Genomic DNA, 7,537 nt, shown 5'->3' with positions numbered 1-7,537 from the left:
GGCAGTATTGTGATTGACAGAAAGGCACCAAAAGATGCTTTCGAAAGACATACAATTTTTTAAATAATATAAGATGCAGATATCTTTGCAGAGATAAGTAGAGCAGTTGATAGCTCAGCATGCTCCCAGAGGGAGGAGCTGCCTTATAGGCCTCAAAGTTTCCCACAAGCACAGTCAGCTGTTCATGAAGCCACCTGTGTGGAATGAGGAAGCTGCCATGCGCTAGAAGTGCTCCCTGTTCCACTTTTACAGATGTTACGGCCTCCTGAGAAATCCTCCCAGTGCAAAGGGACGCTGGCAACATGCTTGCCTGCCACCAGGTACAAGAGCCAAGCAACCTTAGCAACATTTCTGTCATTTATTTATCACTGTGTGAAACTGAGATCAATTTTTCAGGAGCTGCCCTCAACTTGCTCAGGCCTCAGGTCTCTGAAATTTTCCTGAATTTAGATGAAATTTTCTATCACTTAGCTTGGAATATCTATTTTGATGATGTAAATTGCTTTCAGGAGTATTATCATTTTAACAATATTAATTCCTCCAATCTATGAACATGGAATATCTTTTCTTTTTTTTGTATGCCCTCTTCAACTTCTGTCAGTGTTTTAGTTTTCCTTTGATAGATCTTTCACTTCTTTGGTTAAATGAACTCCGCTTTCTTGATTTATTTTTCAGTTTGTTCTCTTTTTATATATAAATACTACTGATTTTCATATATTACTTTTGTATACTGCAACTTTGCTGAATGCATTTATCATAATAGTATGTTGAACAAAAGCAATGAAGTTTGGCATCCTTATGTTGCTCCAGATCTTAGAGGAAAGGTCTTCAATTTTTCCCTCTTCAGTACAATGTTAGCCATGGGTTTGTCATATATGGCCTTTATTATTTTGAGTTATGTTCCTTTTATACCCAAGTATTTTTAGAGTTTTTATCATGAAGGGATGTTAAGTGTTATCAAATACTTTCTTTGGCATCTATTTAAATAGTCATAATTTTTGTTCTGAGTTTTGTTAATGTGCTATACTAATTTGTGTATGTTGAACATCCTTGCCTCCCTGGGATGAATCCCACTTGATCATGATGAATAGTCTTTTTAATGTGTTGTTGAATTTGATTTGCTAGTATTTTGTTGAGGATTTTTTTGCATCTGTGTTCATTTATGATATTGGCCTATAGTTTCCTGTTTTTGTCTTTGTCTGACTTTGGTATCAGGGTAATGCTGACCTTATAGAATGAGTTTGAAAGTATTCCCATTTCTTCTTCTTCTTTTTTTTTTTTTTTTTAAGATGGGGTCTCACTCTCACTCAGGCTAGAGTGCAGTGGCGCGATTTTGGCTCATGATACCTCTGCCTCCTGGGTTCAAGTGATTCTCCTGCCTCAGCCTCCTGAGTAGCTGGGATTACAGGCCTCCACCACCACACCTGGCTAATATTTGTATTTTTAGTAGAAACAGGGTTTCACCGTGTTGGCCAGGCTGGTCTCGAACTCCTGACCTCAGGTGATCTGCCTGCCTCAGCCTCCCAAAGTGCTGAGATTACAGGCATGAGCCACCACACCTGGGCCATTTCTTCAGTTTAGGAGTTTGAGTACAATTGGTATCAATTCTTTAAATGTTTGGTAGAATTTATCAGCGAAACCATTAGGTGCTGGGTTTCTCTTTGATAGAAGGTGTTCTATTATAGCTTCAATCTTGTTACTTATTAGTTTGTTGAGGTTTTCTTTTTTTTTTATGGTTCAATCTTGGTTGTATGTGTCCACGAATGTATCCATTTCAACTAGGTGTTTCAATTTGTTGCATATAGTTGTTCATCATAGTCTCCAATGATTATTTGTATTTTTGTGGTCTCAGTTGTTATATCGCCTTTTTCATTTCTGATTTTATTTACTTGAATTGTCTCTTCTTTTTCCTTGGTTAGTTTACCTAATGGTTTGTGGATTTTGTTTAAGTCTTCAATAAAACAACTTTTTATTCAGTTGACCTTCGGTCTGTAGTGTTTTTTTTTTTTCTTGATTTCATTTATTTCTGCTCTGATCTTTATTTCTTCTTTTTCCCTACTAATTTGTGGTTTGGTTTGTTCTTCCTTTTCTAGTTTCTTGAGATATGTTGTTAGGTTTATTTGAAGTTTTTCTACTTTTTTGATGTAGGCATTTATTGCTATAAACTTCCCTCTTTGTACTGTTTTTGCTGTATTCCATAGATTTTGTTAAGTTTTTTCTCCATTTTCATTTGTTTCAAGAAATTTTTAAATTCCCTTCTTTTCTTAATTGACCCATTGATCACTCAGGAGCATGTTATTAATTTTCATGTGTTTGTCAAGTTTTTGAGGTTCCTTTTGTTATGGATTTCTAGTTTCATTTCACTGCGGGCATAAAAGATACTTAACATAATTGCTACTTTTTTGAATTTGTTCAGACTTTTTTTGTGGCCTAAGAGATTATCTGGAGATAATCCTGGAGAATCCTTCTTTCCTGTGCTGATGAAGAAAATGTGAATTCTGTAGCAGTGGGGTGAAATGTTTTGTAAACATCAGTAAGGTCTATCAGGTCTAGTGTGTAAACTCCAATGTGTCTTTGTTGTTTTTCTGTTTGGATGATCTATTACTGCAAGTGGGGTGTTAAAGTCCCCTACTATTATAGTATTGCTGTCTATCTCCCCCTTTAGATCTACTAATGTTTGCTTTATACACTTGGGAGTTCCAGTATTGGGTGCATAGATATTTATAATTATTATATTTTCTTGCTGAATTGATCCCTTTATCCCTATATAGTGACCTCCTTTGTGTCTTTTTACAGTTTTTGCTATGTAGTTCATTTTATCTGATACAAGTATAGCTACTCCTGCTCTTTTTTGGTTTCCAGTTGCATGAAATATCTTTTTCTGCCCCTTCACTTTCAGGTTATGTGTATCTTTATAGGCAAAGTGGGGACCTGCTTTTAAAAACGAATTCAAGGCCATCTGTCTCCTTTGAGTTTTTTTAAATTACAAATAACCAAGAGATAATGAAAAAATTGTAATTATTCCCTCCTGTTCTGTTAGCCCCAATTTCCACCCCTCAAATATAGCTAACCCTAATGCTATCTTTCCATATTCTTTTTATACAAACTTCATCCTTATGTATTTTACCTCTCTCTCTCTCTCTCTCTCCTCTCTGTCTCTCTCTTTCTCTCGCTCTGGTTAAACAGATACAGGATTCCAGTAGAAAAACTAGTGTGAAGCTGACTTTTTAATTTAATATATCATGGATGCCCTTGCCAGTCAATATACAGAGCTCTTTCTTTCATATAACTACATAATATTTCATAGTGTGGACATCCTGGAAGCTATTTCACCATTCTCCTATAAGTGGACATAATGGCCTTTGTCATTGTTATTTTCCAATATTTGTGATGTTCCAAGAAAGCTCCAATAAGCACCTGCCTCCATGTATCTTTACATACTGGCAGCACTTTTATTTCTGCAGAGTAGATTTCCACAAGTGATACTGCTGGGACAATTAATGTGTATATGTCTTGCTTTCATTTATGATGCCAGATTATTTATAAAAAGGTTTTAAGAATTTAAACCCCTACCAGTTATAGTCACTAATACTGGTTATCATAGTTCTTTTAATTTTTGTTAATTCAGTTTCTTTGTACTTTGTGTTGTTTAAATGTTTTGTTCCTGACTACTAGTGAGGTTGAGTATCTTATTTCATGCTTATTGTCCATGTGTATTTCTTCTGTGAATTGTTTCCTTATCAGTATGTAGGCATTGAATAACTTATAGATATTAACTTTTATCATTTGTGTTGCAGATATTTTTACTTAGTTTGTTGTAATATGTGGTTTAATTCTTATGCAGTTATATACATTTCTTTTTTATGATCATTTTTCATTATTTGAGATTCATTTTATTGAGTTTCATTATTTGCTTTAAGAAGATTCTCTTTAAGATCAAATTATTTCCTAGTATTTTTCTAAATTGTTCTCTAAGGTTTAGAACTTTATTCTATTTGGAGTTATTTTTATAGTTTCTGGCAGAGGTTCTAATTTTTAATTTTATATTAATATACAACAATATCAAATTTGAAATAGAATAGCATCTATGTTATTTAGTATTTTTCTAAACATTCTTTTCTGTTTGGAGATCTTTGAATCTGTTCCAGTGGTTTATTTTTCTATTTAGGTGCTTATAACTATTATTTTATTACAATAGCCTCATGGTAGGTTTTGGTATTTGGTAAGGTATGTCTTCAAAAACTGTCTTTTATTTGTCTGTACTTTTATTTTTCAATGTGAGCTTTAATATAATTCTATCAACTCCAATATAATTTTGTTTGGAATATATACATATTATATATATAAATATATATATATACACATATAATCTTCTCAAGAAACATGATTATGCTCTTTAATAAAATTTTACAGCTTTGAAAAATAGATCCTATACATTGCTTTGTGAAGTTTCCTCTGATGATTTTTATATTTTTGTTTGCTTATGTAGATTTTTTCTCTCATTTTCAAGATTCAGTGTTTTATTTTAAGTTAAAGGCACATAGCTAATTAGCATACCATTGTGTAATTATCAATATTTTGTATAAGAGTATGTCATTTTCTTTTGTCTTGAATAATTCACAATTAAATTTAAGAAAAAATAAAAACAGACACACCTCTAGGCAAGCTATACATATACCCTTGTCTACAAAGCAGAGATTCCTATCTGGGCAGAATAATTCATCAACCCATCAACCGACTGCCAAAAGTTGGAAATAATGAACAAAACATGTGGGGAAATAAAGGGAACAACTCCTAACCATGCAGTTCATTGGACTAAATCCTAGAAGTGAATGAGGAGACAAATATCATGCTCAAGAAACTCTCATCTTATTCAGGATATGGAATAAGACTTCCACATAAAAATATTATTTGGGGAAAATAACTCAAATATCCATTTTAAAACTAGTTCTATGTAAGAACCAAAAGAAATGTAATTCTCATTTCCTGTGCTTATTTTCAATGGAGTTTGTCCAGAATATCAATTAGTGTAATCATATTGGATATATACTTTGAATGTTGAAATTCAAACTAAGGTTCTTTTGGATATAAAGGCAATCAGATTTGTTATTTTATATTCTTCAATTGAAATGGACTTTTATAGCAAGTTAGATATATATGGCTTACAATGATGGAATCAATACATATGTTATCATTCTCTTTCAAACTACCATGTCTTCTTTCCCAACTGTTAAAAATTTCAGCGCCAGCAAATTTTTGAAAATGTAATCAAAGGCTTTAACCTCTAGCTTTAGCTACATTAAATAAAAATATTTTTATCTTTATTTTAGCAAATTTTATGATGGGACCCATTCATTTGATCATATACATTAACAAAATATAATGAGCACTGATACTTTTTTGCTCCTTTTAATAAACTTAATCACAAAATGAGTATCATCTTTTTGAGCCTTGTTCGTGAGTGCTCTATTAGATAGGTGAATATAATTCATGATCACTGAACTTTTGTGTTCTTTCTCTAGAAGATAATTTACATAAATTATATAACAGTTTTCAGTAGTTATGGTTGCCTATGAATTACAAAAATAGGTTTCCAATCTTGTTGCATCAGTTTTCAGTAACTTTTCTCAAGAACCTGTAGTGGAATGTGCCACTATAAGTGTACCCTCTGTTGACTGCCCAGTCTTACTACTGAATAGATTTTTTTTAAAAGGCTGCTTCGGTGAATTCTAATTGTAAACTTCCAAAAAAGCAAGTATTCTGGTTTTATACTAGGTATCTGGCAAAACAGAATATAAGTTGAAGATTGGAAGCCAAACATGAAATCATTTTATTGTAGGCAGATGTCACAGTTTTATAACATAGCTCCCAAATTCTTTGATACTCCCCCTATTGAGATGTGGGATCTATATCCTGAACCATCTCTGGAATTTGGGCCCTGTGACTGCTTGACCAATGGAGCATAGTGGAAGTTATGCTGGACTAGTTTCCAGAACTTTGGAAAAAAAACAAAAACAAAAACTGACATTTCTACTTCCTCTCTCTTTGTGCACTCAATTTTGGAGCCCTGAGGCACCATGTAAGAAATATTTGGCTACCTGCTGTGACGTGACCCCCCAGAGAGAGGTGCTGGTGGATGTTGATGTTGTGTGTAGGTGTTCTGGCTGAGCACAGCTGAAGTCTTTGCTGGCAACCAGCATCAACCATCAGACATGTGACTGATGGAGTCTTTGAGAAGATTCCAGCCCCTAGCCTTCAAGTCCTTCCAGCTGAGGCCCCAGACATAGCAGAGTAGATACTCCATCATGATGAACTCTTTCCAGATTCTTGAAGCATAAATTCAGCAAGTCTAATAAAATAGTTGTTTTAAGTATCTAAGTTGTGAGGCAATATGTTACACACAGAATAGTAACTAGAATAGCAAGTACTCCTAAAACATACCAGCCTCAGTTTCGGTGCCTCAGCACAACGACAGTCTTTAAGTTTTGGAAGACACTGAAGTGGGGCGGGGGGGTGGGATGCAGTTTGGAAATAACTTCAGACAATGCAGATATGTCCCTTGCCAAGAAGTATGCTCATCCTTAAACCCCAGTATTTTGAATTGCTCTATTAATACTATAAGTGTCCTTCTAAGTTCATATGCTTAGCAGTTTGTGAAACCTATTTGGATCCTGTGCTATGAGTGCTACTTCTATTTTGGGATTGTCCTAAGCTGCTTTGTAAGAGATATAACTTAATAATGCTGAGCCTTGGCCTTGGGATGAAAAAAACATAATTAATGGTATAATTTTATAACCATACTTATCAGACAACTTTCAGGACAGTTTGTTCCAGCTTGTCAGTATAGGCTATTAGTAACAGCAAGATTGACAGTTTATACCCTGTTCAGGTGTGATGCCAGTGGACTCCACCATTATGGCAAGTCACATAACAGTGATGACCCTTTGGATCAGTAGAATATGAGAAGACCCAACCAAGACTTTATTTGGAGCCCCTGTTTTCTAGGTGTCCCATGCACATGTTGGATGTCACTGATGCAAGTGAGAAAGTGCATCCAGTATGGCCTCGCAGAAAAGAGGACAATTGGAGCCTGCATCAGACCACTCTGGACCCCTTGCTGTAAGACAGCCTTTGGCTGGGATGCATATTCTTACTAAAATGCTGATGCTATATTTTATCCTTCTCCTTCAGTAAGGTGTAGATTTGTAAGAATTGTGGTTAAGTCTTGAGAGTCTTCTTTAGTGTCTTTTTTAAATCTTCTGCAGGGAAATAAAGACTTTATCGTCCTAGGGTTGGTAGCTGTGTGTACAAACAAAACAAAACAAAGAAAAACTGAGAACAGGAAGATTAACAAGAGAAAAAGCATACAACTTTATTAATTTTTAATATGTCCACAAGGGAATTATAAGAAAAAACTAATACCCCACAAAACCATGAGATGTGAGAGTTTACAAACCATCTTAATAGGGAAAGGGAAGAGAGATGTTGGTTACTTAGGGGAGAATAAATGATTTTTAGGAAAGATGAATGGGTCCTT

The 7,537-nt window shown here is 34.4% G+C and overlaps 1 long non-coding RNA gene across 4 annotated transcripts in view; it reads right to left on the bottom strand.

Moving 5' to 3' along the window:
- Positions 1-5,811: 5,811 nt before the first annotated feature.
- Positions 5,812-7,537, bottom strand: part of LOC109026192 (uncharacterized) — a 91,108-nt gene continuing 89,382 nt past the window's right edge. For all 4 annotated transcript variants that reach the window (XR_008678136.2, XR_008678135.2, XR_008678134.2 and 1 more), the window contains one exon: positions 5,812-7,299. This is a non-coding gene — a long non-coding RNA (uncharacterized lncRNA). The remainder of the gene's footprint in view (positions 7,300-7,537) is intronic.

This window comes from Gorilla gorilla, chromosome 2, assembly GCF_029281585.2.
Source record: "Gorilla gorilla gorilla isolate KB3781 chromosome 2, NHGRI_mGorGor1-v2.1_pri, whole genome shotgun sequence".
Taxonomy (NCBI): domain Eukaryota; kingdom Metazoa; phylum Chordata; class Mammalia; order Primates; family Hominidae; genus Gorilla; species Gorilla gorilla.
Note: the sequence above shows the minus strand (reverse complement) of the source record. Positions and strands in the feature narration are given on the sequence as shown.